The sequence below is a fragment of the Rhinopithecus bieti genome, unplaced genomic scaffold (genome assembly GCF_001698545.2).
Source record: "Rhinopithecus bieti isolate Rb0 unplaced genomic scaffold, ASM169854v2 scaffold_18548, whole genome shotgun sequence".
Lineage (NCBI taxonomy): Eukaryota > Metazoa > Chordata > Mammalia > Primates > Cercopithecidae > Rhinopithecus > Rhinopithecus bieti.
This window is the reverse complement of record NW_016809526.1, coordinates 1323099-1337843: the sequence shown is the minus strand read 5'-3', so window position 1 is coordinate 1337843 and position 14745 is coordinate 1323099. Positions and strand designations below refer to the sequence as shown.

The 14745-nt window shown below is 38.9% G+C and overlaps 2 long non-coding RNA genes across 2 annotated transcripts in view; both read right to left on the bottom strand.

The window, feature by feature from the left end:
* Nucleotides 1–4275: 4275 nt before the first annotated feature.
* Nucleotides 4276–14365, bottom strand: LOC108540529 (uncharacterized). Its single transcript, XR_001888697.1, has 4 exons — nucleotides 14233–14365; nucleotides 9885–9999; nucleotides 5758–5882; nucleotides 4276–4895 (listed from the first exon to the last, which is right to left on the bottom strand). It is a non-coding gene; the product is annotated as an uncharacterized LOC108540529 (long non-coding RNA).
* An 88-nt stretch (nucleotides 14366–14453) lies between these two features.
* LOC108540535 (uncharacterized) overlaps nucleotides 14454–14745 on the bottom strand; it is a 17065-nt gene continuing 16773 nt past the window's right edge. The window contains exon 3 of the long non-coding RNA XR_001888699.1: nucleotides 14454–14492. This is a non-coding gene — a long non-coding RNA (uncharacterized LOC108540535). The remainder of the gene's footprint in view (nucleotides 14493–14745) is intronic.

Here is a 14745-nt window from a genome sequence, read left to right as displayed (position 1 = left end):
TCTTAATTTAGGCCCATCCTAAGTAAGCAAATTTACTAATTTTCTTAACTCTTTAGTGGCTTTCTACCATAAATCATAATTATGACAACAGCTAATTATATATATTAACACTAAGAATCTGAGATATAGCTACAGTGGTGTTCAGATGAAAATTCACATCCTTGGCCGGGTGCGGTGGCTCAAGCCTGTAATCCCAGCACTTTGGGAGGCCGAGACGGGCGGATCACGAGGTCAGGAGATCGAGACCATCCTGGCTAACACGGTGAAACCCCGTCTCTACTAAAAAAATACAAAAAAATAGCGGGGCGAGGTGGCGGGCGCCTGTAGTCCCAGCTACTCGGGAGGCTGAGGCGGGAGAATGGCGTAAACCCGGGAGGCGGAGCTTGCAGTGAGCTGAGATCCGGCCACAGCACTCCAGCCTGGGCAACAGAGCAAGACTCCGTCTCAAAAAAAAAAAAAGAAAATTCACATCCTCATATGATATTAATAAACAAAAGTAAAAATGAATGAATTCAGCATACCACTCATGGAGTTAGAAAAGGAAATAATAAAAATAAAGTTGAAATTAATAATTTAGAAAACAGAGAAAGAATAAAACTGATAAATACAACCAAAGCTGGCTCTCTGAATAACAAAACAAACTTCTGCTTAATCCTAAGCAAAGGAAAAGGGAAGAAATTAAAAACCCATATACATGAGAATGCTAATGGGACAATAACTAAGAAAATTAGAAGTAAAAGACTACTTCGCAAATATATTTGAATATTCTATGCAAATATATTTGAAGTACTATATAACATATATTATTATATTATACATTATATTAATATGTATTATATTATTATACTAATATATTTGAATACACTATGCAACTATATTTGAAATATGAATGAGATTATCATTTTCTAGGAAGATTATCATTTACCAACCTGATGACAAAAAAGAGAAAAATCTTAAGCAGATTTATTTCTTAGATGAAACAAAGAAACTAGCCAACCACTCTCCCTAATTCCCTAAGTCCAGTCGGTTTCACAGGGATTTCTCCCAAATATTTAAAACGCAGATCATTCCAGTGCCATTTAAACTACCTAGACTATGAAAAAGAAAAAAAACTTTTAAATTATTTCGATAAAGCAACTATAACACTGCTACCAAAACCCAGTAACAATTTCACATACACATAAAGGAAAATTACAGATCAGTCTTACAAATATTGATGTAAAAATTATAAATTATCCAATAGAATATATGATGACCAAGTGACATTTATTCCCAAATGCAAATATGACTTGATGGAGGAATTATTAATATATCATACTAATAAGTTAAAGGGAAAGTAATATGACTAGATCTATAGATAGTAAGACAAGCCTTATCAAAATTTAATCTCCATTGTGAGGTTTTATTTATTTATTATGTTTTAAAATAATACAGATACGGTTCCACTATGTTGACCAGGCTAGTCTTGAACTCCTGGCCTCATGTGATCCTCCCATCTCAGCATCCCAAAGTGCTGAGATTGCAGGTGTGAGCCACTGCACCTGGCCTTCTGAGGTTTTTTTAAAAAATATATTTAATAAAACAGAAATGAATGAACATAATTTTTTAAAAAAAAATATGTCTATCTCAGACCAAAAGGCAATATCAGACTTAATAAGGAAACACTAGAAGTTCCCTTGAAGTCAGAAAAAAGTCTGATTGGCACTATTTCCTTTTATTATCTAACACACTCTGGAGGTACTATCTAAAGCTACCACACAAGAGAAAGAAATCAGAGAAACAAAAATTGTTAGAGAGGAGGTAAGGCTATGACTATTTACAAATTATATAATTGGATATCTGGAAAATTCATGAGAACCAACTAAAAACAAAAATTACTAGAAATAAAACACATTCAGCAATCAAGGTATAAAATAAATACACAGAAATCACAAGCCTCTGTGCATACTAATAGCCAGAAAATATAACGAAAGAAAAGGTCCCATGTACGTTCACAACAAATAGATAGAAATAAAGTTAGCAAAATCAGTCTTTAATAAGATAGGAATCAATGAACACAATTTTCTAAAATACGTCTGTCTCAGACCAAAAGACAATATCAGACTTAATAAGGAAACAAAATGTTCCTGCAGGACAAAGAAGTAGAGTTGAATAAATAGAACCACTTATTATATCTTTGGAGAGTAACATAAAAATCATAAAATATGTCAAGTTGTCCTAAGTTAATTTTAAATTTAAGGTGATCTTGATTTTAAAAAAAAAGGGTTTTTTATTTTGTTGTTGTTGTTGTTGTTGTTGCTCACTAGAACTAAAGAAAACTGAATCCACAGATCATATTAAAAAATCAATAAGCCCTAATAGGACAGAAGACTCTAGAAAAGAAGAGCAATGATGGAAAACTAGAAACCAGCCCTTCTAGATTTTAAGCGACACTCAACACTTTTGGGAACTGGAGCTTGAACAGACCTACCGAACAGAACGGAGGCAAATGCATACAGGACTTTGGTATGTAAAGCTGGCATTTCAAATCAGTAGGGACTATAAAGACGATTCAATAAATGGTGTGGGTATAAATGAGTGGCCATTTGGGGGAAAAAAAAAAAGAAACATTGGGACCATATCAATTTATGCTAGGGGAAATTCTGGATAGGTGGAAGGTTAAATGTGGGAAGTGAAAGAATCAAAGTTGTAAGAGAAATGAGGAAAAAATCATTTATAATATCAGAGTGGGAAAGCCTTGAGAACATGACTTAAAATCCAGAAGACATGAAAGAAAATAATGACAAGTTAAAACATAAAATCAAAATATCTGCATGAGTGAAACACCATAAACAAAGTCAAAAGACAAAGGACAAACTTAGGAAAATATTTGCATCTCATCTAACAGAAACAGAGCTAATTTGGTTTTATTTATTTTAATAGCTTTAGGGGTACAGGTGGGTTTTGGTTACACGGATGAATTGTACAGTGGTTAAATCTGGGATTTTAGTGGACCCATCGTCACCCCAAGTAGTGCACATTGTACCCAATAGGTACTTTTTCATCCCTTACCTCCCTCCTAGCCTCCCCCATTCTGAGTCTCCAATGTCCACAGTACCACTCTGTATGCCTTTGTGAACCCATAGTTTAGCTCCCACTTATCAGTGAGAACATGCAGTATTTGGCTTTCTGTTCCTGCGTTAATTCACTTAGGATAATGGCCTCTAGCTCCATCCATGTTTTGGCAAAGGACACAATTTTATTGGTCCATTTACCCTCCCCAGCCATACCACCAACACTGCCACCATCTTTTATGCCATAGCTGCCATATAATCTATCTATATGTGATATAAACCTTAAGTCAATATTATAATATGTCCTTTATACAGTTGTGCATATATGAAAAAATTAAGAGGAAAATTGGTCTTTGATGTTTACCCCAATATTTATAATATTTTATGCTTTTTATTCCTTTTCTCATATCATTTCCCTTCAGTCTGTACAACTTTCTTTAGCTTCTGGAAGTGCAGGTCTTCTGGTGATGAAATCTCAGTTTTCTGATATCTGAAGATAACTTCATTTTGCTTTCATTCTTGAAGGATATTTTTGCTAAACAGAGATTTCTAAGCTGACAGTTTTTTCTTTAAGCACTTCAACAATTTCATTCCACTGTCCCTGACTTCTATAATTTCTGCTGAGAAGTCCACAACCATTGAAATCATTATTCTCCTATATATAATGTGTCATTTTTATTTACTGCTTTTAAGATTCTCCTTTGTTTTTTGTTTGTTTGTTTGTTTGTTTTCGGTAGTTTGACTATGATGTGTCTAGTTTGGTTTTCTTTGTATTTATCCTGTTTGGGATTCACAAAACTAATCCAATCAGAAAATGTAAACATCTTATTAAATTTAGGATGTTTTCAGCCACTATTTTTTCAAATGTTTGCCATCTCATTCTTTTTCTCCTCTCTTCCTGATACTTTAACTATCCATAATGTCAGCTTTTTTAATATTGTGCCACACATTCCTGAGGTTCTCTATGTTTCTCACTCCCTTTTCTTGTCCTCCTCATCCTCCTCCTCTTCCTCCTCCTTCTTTAGATGGGACAATTTCTATTGCTCTGTCTTCAAATAGAGGCATTTAGATATGTGTAGAAACTGGTCAGCTTCCAAAAATGCAAATACAGCCCAAATAAATGTTAAGAACAATATATTAAAGTCTTAAGAAACCAGAAACATGTCAAGCGGGGAGACCTTCACTGTTAGGTGATAGGGCAACCATCTGGTCATTTCATTCATGATCCCAGTTATTTTCATCTGCAGCAAAAAGTTATAGGATTTTCATTGTTACTGGAAATGAGAAAAAGTATATATACACATATATATGTATATATATATTTATATCTGTGATTTCTGGCAAATGTATAGGTGGTATTACACTTGAATTACATCCATATAGTTCCTAAAAGTAATTTTATATGCCAAGAGTTAAGATGCCTAAATTCTTTAAAAAGAACAGCAAATATCCACAGGCCTCAGAGTACATTGAGATGCATACAGTCTAAATGTATTCCTTTCAGGAGTTTGATTATAAAAAATTTCAGTAACTCCCTCAAAGATAGAGATTATTTATTCAACAAACATTATGGCAGATTCAAGTATCAAAACAATCTGTAAATTTGGGCATGTAGACCCAAAAAAGATCTTCTCTCAAACTGCTAACCTGGTGTTGCTAAATGAAGCAGTTCTTGCCTAAGAATTTTCACAGGTGTTCATTTGCATCCATGAAATTCCTCTCGTTACATCAGTTTTTAAACAGGTTGTTTGCATCAAGTTTCAAGAGTAATTTGTGAACATTGGTGTCTGACTATCCATTCCCATAGCAGAGATAGTAACTTCTGAAAACTTCCAGTTATTCCTAGAGATTAAAGAGTTGGAAAATAAAAAGGTAAAATTTAAATTATAATCTACTGGTCTAAGCCTATATTTTCAAATGGCCAGGCTTATAAAATGTCTTCTTACTTAATATCCTTGCCTCAGCTGTCTTCCCCACACATTTTTTTTAAACAGTCTCAATGTGGCATCTACTGCAGCCTCAACCTCCCGGGCTCAGGTAATTCTCCAACCTCAGCTTACCGAGTAGCTGGTACTACGGGGGTATGCCACCATACCCGGCTACTTTTTTTGTATTTTTTGTACAGACAGGGTTTTGCCATGTTGCCTAGGCTGATCTTGAACTCCTGGGCCCAATGTCTATGGTTACAGGCATAAGCCACCTCCCCATGCAGTGGGAAGTCTCACATTCCAAACCCCACCTTCAATACGTTTCCCAAAATGTTCAAATCCCACCCTTTCACCTGGTCTTTCAGACCTTCCCCTAGAGCAGCAGTACCCTGTACCTGGTCCATGGCCCAGGCATCCAGTACTCCTGCCCTAGGGTATATCTATTTGTTCTTGGAGGCACTGCCACAGCCACTGTCATTATTCCCTGACGTGGCCCCTCACAGGCTTGCGCTGATGCATGCAAGCCAGCCCTCCCTCACTGATCCCACATGCCGTTACCCTGGAGCAGCTCCCACCCACACATGTGCAAAGCTGAGGTACACCTGGGCCTTCCTTCATTCCAGTTCTCTACCTAGAATGTCTACGCAGTCCTCACACCCTGCCACCAGACCTTCGCAGCCATGCAGACACCTCGTCTCAAGAATTACCTCTGACACCTAAAGCACTCACAGACCCCACCTCCCTCCCTTTCTCTTCTGTACCCCACATTTTAATACCTTCCATTTTTTCCTGATTCTCTTCTCCCAGTAGACTATAACTTCTTTAAGGGTGAGAAATGGGTCTTCTTTCTCTTCATATTCTCCAGTACTAAAAACACTTCTTGGCACATGTTAAACATTCACTATGTGTTTGTTGAATTAATGAAAGAATAAAGAAATAAATGTACTTATACTCTTTAATTCAACCAAGAAAATATAACAGTGGTCCCCTACATGTAATTTATCACTTACACCTCAACTTTATATAAAACTTTCTCCAAACTAGAATCACTCAACTTCTTTCCACCACTTCCTTCAAAATTCACCAACTTCAAAGCCTCCATAATTTAACCCCTCCCCTTTGATCCTTCTTTTCTGCCATCTTCCAGATTCCACATTCCTCAGGAGCAGGCTTAAGGCCTTATCTTTCTCGTATTTTAAGTGTTTGCTTAGTTCCTTTTTGTGCCAGGTACTATAACTAGATGGGAAAAGGTTTTTGTTTCTAATTTATCATGTAATTTTCACAGCTTCACAAGATGAATATTAATATCCAAGATTTAATAGATGAGAAGACTAAGTAACTTGCCCAAGGTCACACAACTAATGAAAGATGGAGTTGACATTTTAACATAAGGCTATTGTATTCTGAAGACATGCTCTTTTCTTTTTCTCCATACCAGCATAGGGGAAAGAGGACAAATATTCTAGGCTGGATACTTACTTTATGTTCTTTGTGTAATACATCTGTTATATTTTACAACAGGAAATATTTTTAAAACCACAGAATAGGTTCAGCAAAATAAGTGAAGCTTATCTTTGATCAGAAATAAAGGCAAAGAAACCCCGGCTTCAAATTAAAACCCCATATATGCAAATGTAATTTTATGAGCCAGGACTATCTTTTCCTGAGTTTTTTAACTTTAAAACACCAAATCACAGTGGCTACAGAAGGAAGGTAGTCAAGGAGTTGCACCACGGAATGAAATCGTATTATCACAGGCCTTAATACAACAGGCCAAATTCATTTCGAAAAAATGTATTCAAGTCTTAGACCCTGTGAAAAAACAACTCTTATTTTCAAGAACAGAAACAACTAGGGGTTTTTTACATCTTCTTACAATAAATTTCCATCCATTGGCTTTAAATTTTACTTTTCATTCAAAAGCACAGCATGTTTTTATACTGAAAACTTCCTAGGAAAAGGAGAGCCATTTTCTCATATTCTGAATCATGGTTTTGCTCTGACTAGGTAAAGAGCATGCACCCTCAAACTCTTGCTAGAGAGAGTCACTGAAACCTTTTAGGTTAAAAGGAAATGATTGGTAAATAGCTTTTCTGAATCTGAGTTCTTCTGTAGGAAATGGAAAAACAGAGAACTTACAATTCTAACTAGTAGCATCAGACTCAAATAACAACTTTGCGGGAAAACAAGGATCGATTTGAAAGCTAGGCTCCTTCAGGTCAGACTCAGATTTTGAGGGGCCCTGTGTTTTTATAATTTTGGAGGCTCTCTACAAGAAAAAGAAGGCAAACTTACAAATGCAAATTTAATCATAAACACAAATATGTATCTAGAATAAAAAAACATAAAGCATAAATTTAATAAGGCTGACAAATACAGCAAACAAAATTTTTCACCAAAATATGAAATAACATTTTTACTAACTGTCTGGGACATTTCGGTAGTGTTTCCTTTCCTATCTTTTTTAGTTGCATGCTGTTTTAAAACACCTTTTCCTAAAAAATAAAGATTTAAAATTATTTTCTATATTGAGAATAAAAGTTGTTTTCCTTTAATTTGGCTAAAATTTGGAGTTCTTTCCAACATTAATAGCTTAGAATAATTTATTTCAGCTTCTCAACTCATTATTGATAATCTCAGGTAAATTTTAGAATTATTGTCAAATTTGGAGAAATCTCTGTCAAGTGTTTTCATACAGGAGCTATAAAATCTGGAAAAATATCTGCAGACTGCTGGTTCTATACATCTCAAATGTTCCTCTACTACCTACATACTGCCAATATTAGGCTCTGCAAAAAGTGTTCCTCTCATAGTACATGTCACAAGCCTGGTGAGTAGGCACAGTGGCCAGTAGCACTATCTTTCAAAGCCCCTCTCACCCCCAGGATAGTTATGAATAACTTACCTACTCAAGGAAGTGACTGCAAAGCACATAAGTAAATCCCATTGCTATGGCCTGGATGTTTGGGTTCCCTCAAGATTCCTAGGTTGAAATCCTAACCCCTAAGGTGATGGTATTAACAGGTGGGGCATTTGGGGGGAAGATGAGGTCATGAGGCTGGGGCCCTCATGAGTGGGATTAGTGCCCTATGGAAGAGGCCTGAGAAAGACCCCTCACCTCTTCCATGACATGAGGACATAGAGAGAAAATGCCATCTGTAACCAGGAAAGGGGCCCTCATCAAACACCAAATCTGCTGGTGCTATGATCTTGGACTTCCCAGCTCCAGAACTGTGAGAAATAAATTTCTGTTGTTATAAGCCACCCAGTTTATGGGATTTTGCTATAGCAGCTGAAATGGACTAAGACATTCACTGAAATCAAACTAAATATATTCATAAGTCAGTTTTCCCTTAGCCTAGTCCTAAAATCCTCATGACCACTCCAGGGCCATTCAACAAGGTAAGTCAGCATGAAAAAAGACATGATTGTGGTTGAAATATTTTTCGCAGACAGGCATGGTGGCTCATGCCTGTAACCCTAGCAGTTCAGGAGGCCAAGGTAGGAGGATTACTTGAGCCCAGGAGTTTGAGGCCAGCCTGGGCAACATAAGGGAGACCTTGTCTCTACAAAATAAATAAATAAATAAATCAGCCAGGCATGGTGGTGTGCTCCTGTGGCCCCAGATACTCAGGAGGCTGAGGTGGGAGGATTGCATGAGCCCAGGGAGTTTAAAGCTGCAATGAACTATGATCACACCACTGTACTCAAGCCTGGACAACAGAGCAAGACTCTGTCTCTGTGTGTCTCTCTCTCTATCCCTCTCCCTCTCTCTCATATAGATGCATAGATAATATATATAAAAACACTCTATATCTATATATTATCTATATATAGGTGATATATAATCTATATATTATAGATATAATCTACATCTATATAATATATATCTATATATCTATATTATATATCTATATATTACAGATATATATATCTATATATTATAGATATATATTATATTATATATCTATTATAATATATATCTATATATATTATATATATTTATATATATCTTAAAGTACTGACATCTTCCACCACCACTCGCAATCACAGCCACAGGCTGTAAATCACACTGGAGAATGGAGGCAAAGTGTGGCTCACCAGGTCCCAGCGCCAGACACTGGATTCCGGGGTTCCACGTGTGTCTGCATAGATGCATGCATTTGTTTCTCTCAACACTGAGGAAGACTCCCCCATTACACACTGGGAACCAGACTCAGAGCTACTCCTCAGTGGAGTGGGACCCAGGGCAGCTGCTCTTTGCACTTCCCATAGTGGCTTTTCCAGTGTTCTTTTCCTTACCATAAGAGGGGTGACACATACTCATTAAACATTTTCAGTAGATGGGATTTTTTAAATTACCTGTGGTCACATTACCTAGACACAACCATGGAAAGATTTTGGCATATTTTCATGTTTTATGGAACAAAGAAATTGAAAACATTAAATTAAACCAAATCTATTTCTCTCATTATTAAAGAAATATACGTTCCCTGTCAAAAATATGAAAAGTATAAAAAAAAACCTTAAAACCATCTGTAATTGTTGGCGAGGGCTGTTGTAACAAAGTGCCACAGACTGCATAGTTTAACAACAGACATTTTTTGTCTCACAGATCTGAAGACCAGAAGTGCAAGATCAAGGTGTTGGCAAGGCTGGTTGGTTCCTTCTGAGGGCTGTGAGGGAAGGGTCTGTTCTACACCTCCCTACTAGCTTCTGGTGTTTTGCTGGCAATCTTTGGCATCCCTTGGTTGACAGAACATTACCCTGACCTCTCCCTTCATCTTCACATGGTGTCCTCCTAGTGTGCAAATCTGTATCCAAATTTTCCCTTCTTATAAGGACACTGGTTACATTGGATTTGAGGCCCACCCCACTCCAGTATGACCTCATTCTAACTTACTTAATACACGATTTCCAAATAGTCACATTCTGAGGTAGTGGGGGTTAGAACTTGAACATATGAATTTGGAAGCGGGTGGGGGGACACAGTTCAACACAGAACACCATCCCAAATCCTGTGAGGTAAAGAAAACCGATGTTAGCAAGTTATTACTAGGTCATTTTTGAAGGTATGGCTAGAAATTCTTTTGCTACTCTGCTCATTGAGGTTGGGGTCTGTGTCCCCACTTCTCTGAATCTGGGCAAGCTGGTGACTGCTCTGCTCAGTAATCCTAGTATTCAAGTCATGACAACCCAGGCACCAGGCAGGGGAATGAAAGAGCTTCCAGATGTTTCCAGCCCCCAGCTACCAAGTCATTCCCAGCTTGAGTCTTACTGAGCTGAGGTCACAGACACCAGGGAATAAAGACAAACCCTCCCTCCTGTGCCCTGTTGAAATTCCAGATCCACAGAACCCGTGAGCATAATAAATGCATGTTGTTTGTGACAGTTAGTTTTATGTCTAGACCACAAGATGCCTAAATACTTCGATAAACCTTATTCTGGGTATGTCTGTAAAGGTGTTTGGATGAGATTAACATTGGAATCATAGACTGAGTAAAGCAGGTTGCTTTCCCCAGTGTTCCTTCCCCAGTCCATTGCAGGCCAGAACAAAAGACCTGGCAAGGTAGAACTTGGTCCCTCTGCCTGACTACTTGAGCTGGGACATCAGTCTTCTCCTGCACTCAAACTGGGGCTTACCCCATCAGTGCCCCTGGTTCTCAGGCCATTCGACTCAGACTGGAACTACCCCACCAGCTTTCCTGGGTCTCCAGCTTGCAGATGGCAGATTACGGGACTTCTCATCTTCCACAATCCATGAGCCAACTCCTCGCAATAAATTGCCTATAATAAAGGTCTTATAGTATATATGTTTATACACTATTGACCCTGTTTCTGAAGGTTCCAAATATATTGTTTAAGTCAGTAATTCCAGAGGTGGGCGGAGGGCTAATTACCCAGCAATAGTTATATTGTAATATTTCCAGTCAGAAATATTTTAATTCTTATATTATTATAATTCTTACTCTTTTTTCTGTGCCTTTAAAAATATTTCTCTTACTAAAGTGAGTCACTAACTTCTTAGATCAAAAGGAAATGATAATTTCTCTGATTCCGAGATTTATTCTAAAAAATATTAAAAAACAGTTCAGCCTCACTTCTAAACATTTGCATTATATAAACATAATGAATATACTGAGTCCAGCCATAGGTAACACAGGGACATTCACAAGTCCCAGGTGGAGGACAGTATGAACTGAAGCTTTCTGACACAGTGGCTGCTTAGACCTTTTACTATTCTTTCCTAGTTAAAAGTCAGAGAAATCAAGTAAACATTGAAGTCTTAAAGATGCAGACAACAGCTGGGCACAGCGGCTCATGCCTGTAATCCCAGCACTTTGGGAGACTAAGGTGAAGGATTACTTGAGTCCAGGATTTCAAGAGCAGACCCTGGGCAACAAAGCAGGACTATCTCTTTGAAAAAAAAAAAAAAGACATAGAAAACATGTGAGGCTCTTGGTAATGCAAATGCAAATGATGAATACGATGCACTACACAGCTCTGGTTTTGAAAAAGGGGAAGTGTATGGTTCTTCTTGGCATTGGCTCTCAACCATGTAAATAGTTTGGCTAATGTCAACAGACCCTGGAGCCAAATCAGTTTCATGTGGTCATCAATCATGACATTTCTTCTGAAACATGAGGTAAAGCATGTGGTGCAAGAAATACACTTTCTGGGAAATGACAGAAACCTTAAGAGGAGCAGCTCAGGGAGGTTCTTGCAGGCCAAACTGCAGCCCCTAGCCACAGAACTGACCAGACTGCACGGAGGCCAAATACCTGTATGTGGGTCCAGCATGAACAACGCTGGTCCTAAAGTCCCTGTGGATCATGATCTCCTCATTACTGAGATCTTCATTTTCACTGCTCTTTTGGGTAGTAGATCTTTGAGATGTGTTAATGAAGGGACGGAAAGGTCTATGGTACCAGGTCTATGGTACTGAAAGTATATACTGTTGACTTGAAAGACAACAGACTTAGTTGGGCATGAGGTTGTTCCCAACATTTCCCCCTGAAAACTCTACTACATGTGGTTTCATTGTCTTCTGATCCTGGGTGGTGCAAAAAAAAAAAGCCTGTGTCCAGAGAGATTTCAGTTCCTACATAGAAAACTTACTTTTTTCTATCTGAATGCTCATATGGTCTATTTCTTATATCTTTGTAATGTGAAAATGTTGTCACTCTTTTTTCTTGGAATGTGGTGGAATTATTTTTTTTTTTTTTTTTCTTTTTGGAGATGGAGTCTCGCTCTATTACCCAGGCTGGAGTGCAGTGGTGCAATCTCAGCTCACTGCAACCTCTACCTCCTGGGTTTGAGCAATTCTCTCCTGCCTCAGCCTCCCATGCAGCTAGGATTACAGGTGCCCGCCACCACGCCTGGCTAATTTTTTTATTTTTATTAGAGACAGGGTTTCGCCATGTTCACCAGACTGGTCTCGAACTCCTGACCTCAAGCAATCCGCCTGCCTCCACCACCCAAAGTGCTGGGTTTATGGGCGTGAGCCACTGCGCCCAACCCTGTGGTGGATTCTTTTGATCTTCATCTTCAAGTTCTTTTCAGCACAAGAAACACTTGTTTAATTAGGTCTTTGGTTCTTACTTCTATTTTCCCACAGGAATACCTAAGATTCTTGCGCTGAATCATTCTTCCCTCCCCTAGATAGCTCTCATCTCCCACACCGGGCCAATACTTTTAATCCTTTTCTCTGCATTCTGGGAACATACCTTAGGTGGTTCTTCACATCCCTCATTTGACATTCAACAGCATTCTCTCTAATGTGGACGTGAATGTTATTACTCATCTTTAATTGCTTTTTAATCACTTATCTCTTGACATTCCCTGCCTCACACTCTGATTCAGACACACTGAACTTCTCTCAATTCCTCAACATTCTAGGGTTTTGTTTTTGTATTCGTATTTGTTTTTGGAGACAGGGTCTCCCTCTGTCACCCAGGCTGCAGTGCAGCGACACGATCACAGCACACTGCAGCCTCTACCTCCAAGGTTCAATCGATCCTCTGGCCTCAGCCTCCCAAGTAACTGGGACTACAGGCGCGTGTCACCACACCCAGCTAATTTTTGTATTTTTTTGTAAAGATGGGGTTTCACCATGTTGCCCAGTCTGGTCTCAAACTTCTGGGCTCAAGCAATTTTCCTGCCTTGGCCTCCCAGTGTGCTGGGATTACAGGCATGAGCTACTGCACCTGGACAACATCTTGGGTTTTTTCTCACCTCTAGGGCTTCACACACAGTATTCTTTGGTCATAAATGCCCTCCACCACCAAGTCATTTCATTTGGCAAACTCCTACATCTTCAAATGCTCTGAGCTTCAGCTTTCATGCAGGAAGCTTGCCATGACCGCCGAGGATGGCTCAGAGTCCTGGGGCTTCTATTGCGCCCTGCCAACCCTCTTATCACGCATTTCACACTGAATTGGAAATGCCAGTTCCCTTGTCTGGTACCTCACTAGATTCTGAGAGGACAAGAACTATGACAATTTTATTCATCATTATATCCTCAGCCCCGAACACCACTGCTGGCATGTGGTAAGCATTAAAAAATATTTTTGCCTATAATATGTCTTTTTCAATCACATCCGTCTTTTGCATCTTAAGAATTCTCTGCATGGTACTCAAAGGTGGTACCAAACAGCATCTTTAGGGATACCAACAAGTTTCATTTTTAGAGCTCTGTCTTCCTCTGATTATTCAAATGTGTGTTCCCTTCCTCCTACTTGACAGCATTTTTTCATAGATTTTATGTTTCTCCTGACCTCCTCCTCCAATGAATAGAATAGATCCAGACTTGGTGCCCACCAACAGACACACATCATACTGACCCTGGCCTCACTTTCTATCTACCTGGGTGCCTGCCAATCTCCTCTTCAAGCTATAAAACAGACTGCAATGTCCAGCTCCCAGCTCCCTCCCATTTCCATCTACTGTGCTCCTCTAGACAGAAATGGAACATGCCCTGTCCCTCTGCCATGGGTATTTAGTTAGAATTGGAAGAAATTCCAACTTCAGTCAATGCCACTTTAAACCAGGAGTCCCCAGCCCTTTCAGTTTAAATGAATCCCAGGGACAAGGACATAATTTTGATAATTTTGGCAGGTGTTCTGAGAACACACTTTAGAAGTCTTATTTATGTCCTACATATTAGAGTTTCATCTTAAAGCAGCCTTGTATAGCAAATTTTGTAATCCTGTTAATGTCTTTGTTTTCTGCCTCTATAATTAAGAACTTACCTTTGACCTTTGGAGCACTGACCCTGTTTCTCTGGAGTCTTCCTCCTGAATGGGTCACTCTCCGTTTTTTCTTGAATAAACTTTTTTTTTTTTTGAGACAGAGTCTCGCTCTGTAGCCCAGGCTGGAGTGCAATGGTGCGATCTCGGCTCACTGCAAGCTAGGACTCCCGGGTTCATGTCATTCTCCTGCCTCAGCCTCCCGAGTAGCTGGGACTACAGGCGCCTGATACCACGTCCGGCTAATTTTTAAACTATTTAAACTGGAAAAAAATGAAACAAAATAAAGTTTAAAATAGAAAAATTAGCTGGGCATAATAGCAACTACTTGTAGTCTCAGCTATTCTGGAGGCTGAGGTGGGAGGATGACTTGAGCCCAGGAGGTTAAGACTGCAGTGAGTCATGATTCGCATCACTGCACTCCAGCCTGAGTGCCAGAGTGAGACCCTGTCGGAAAGGGAAAGGGAAGAGGAAGGGGAAGGGGAAGGGGAGGGGAAGGGAAGGGAAGGGGAAGGG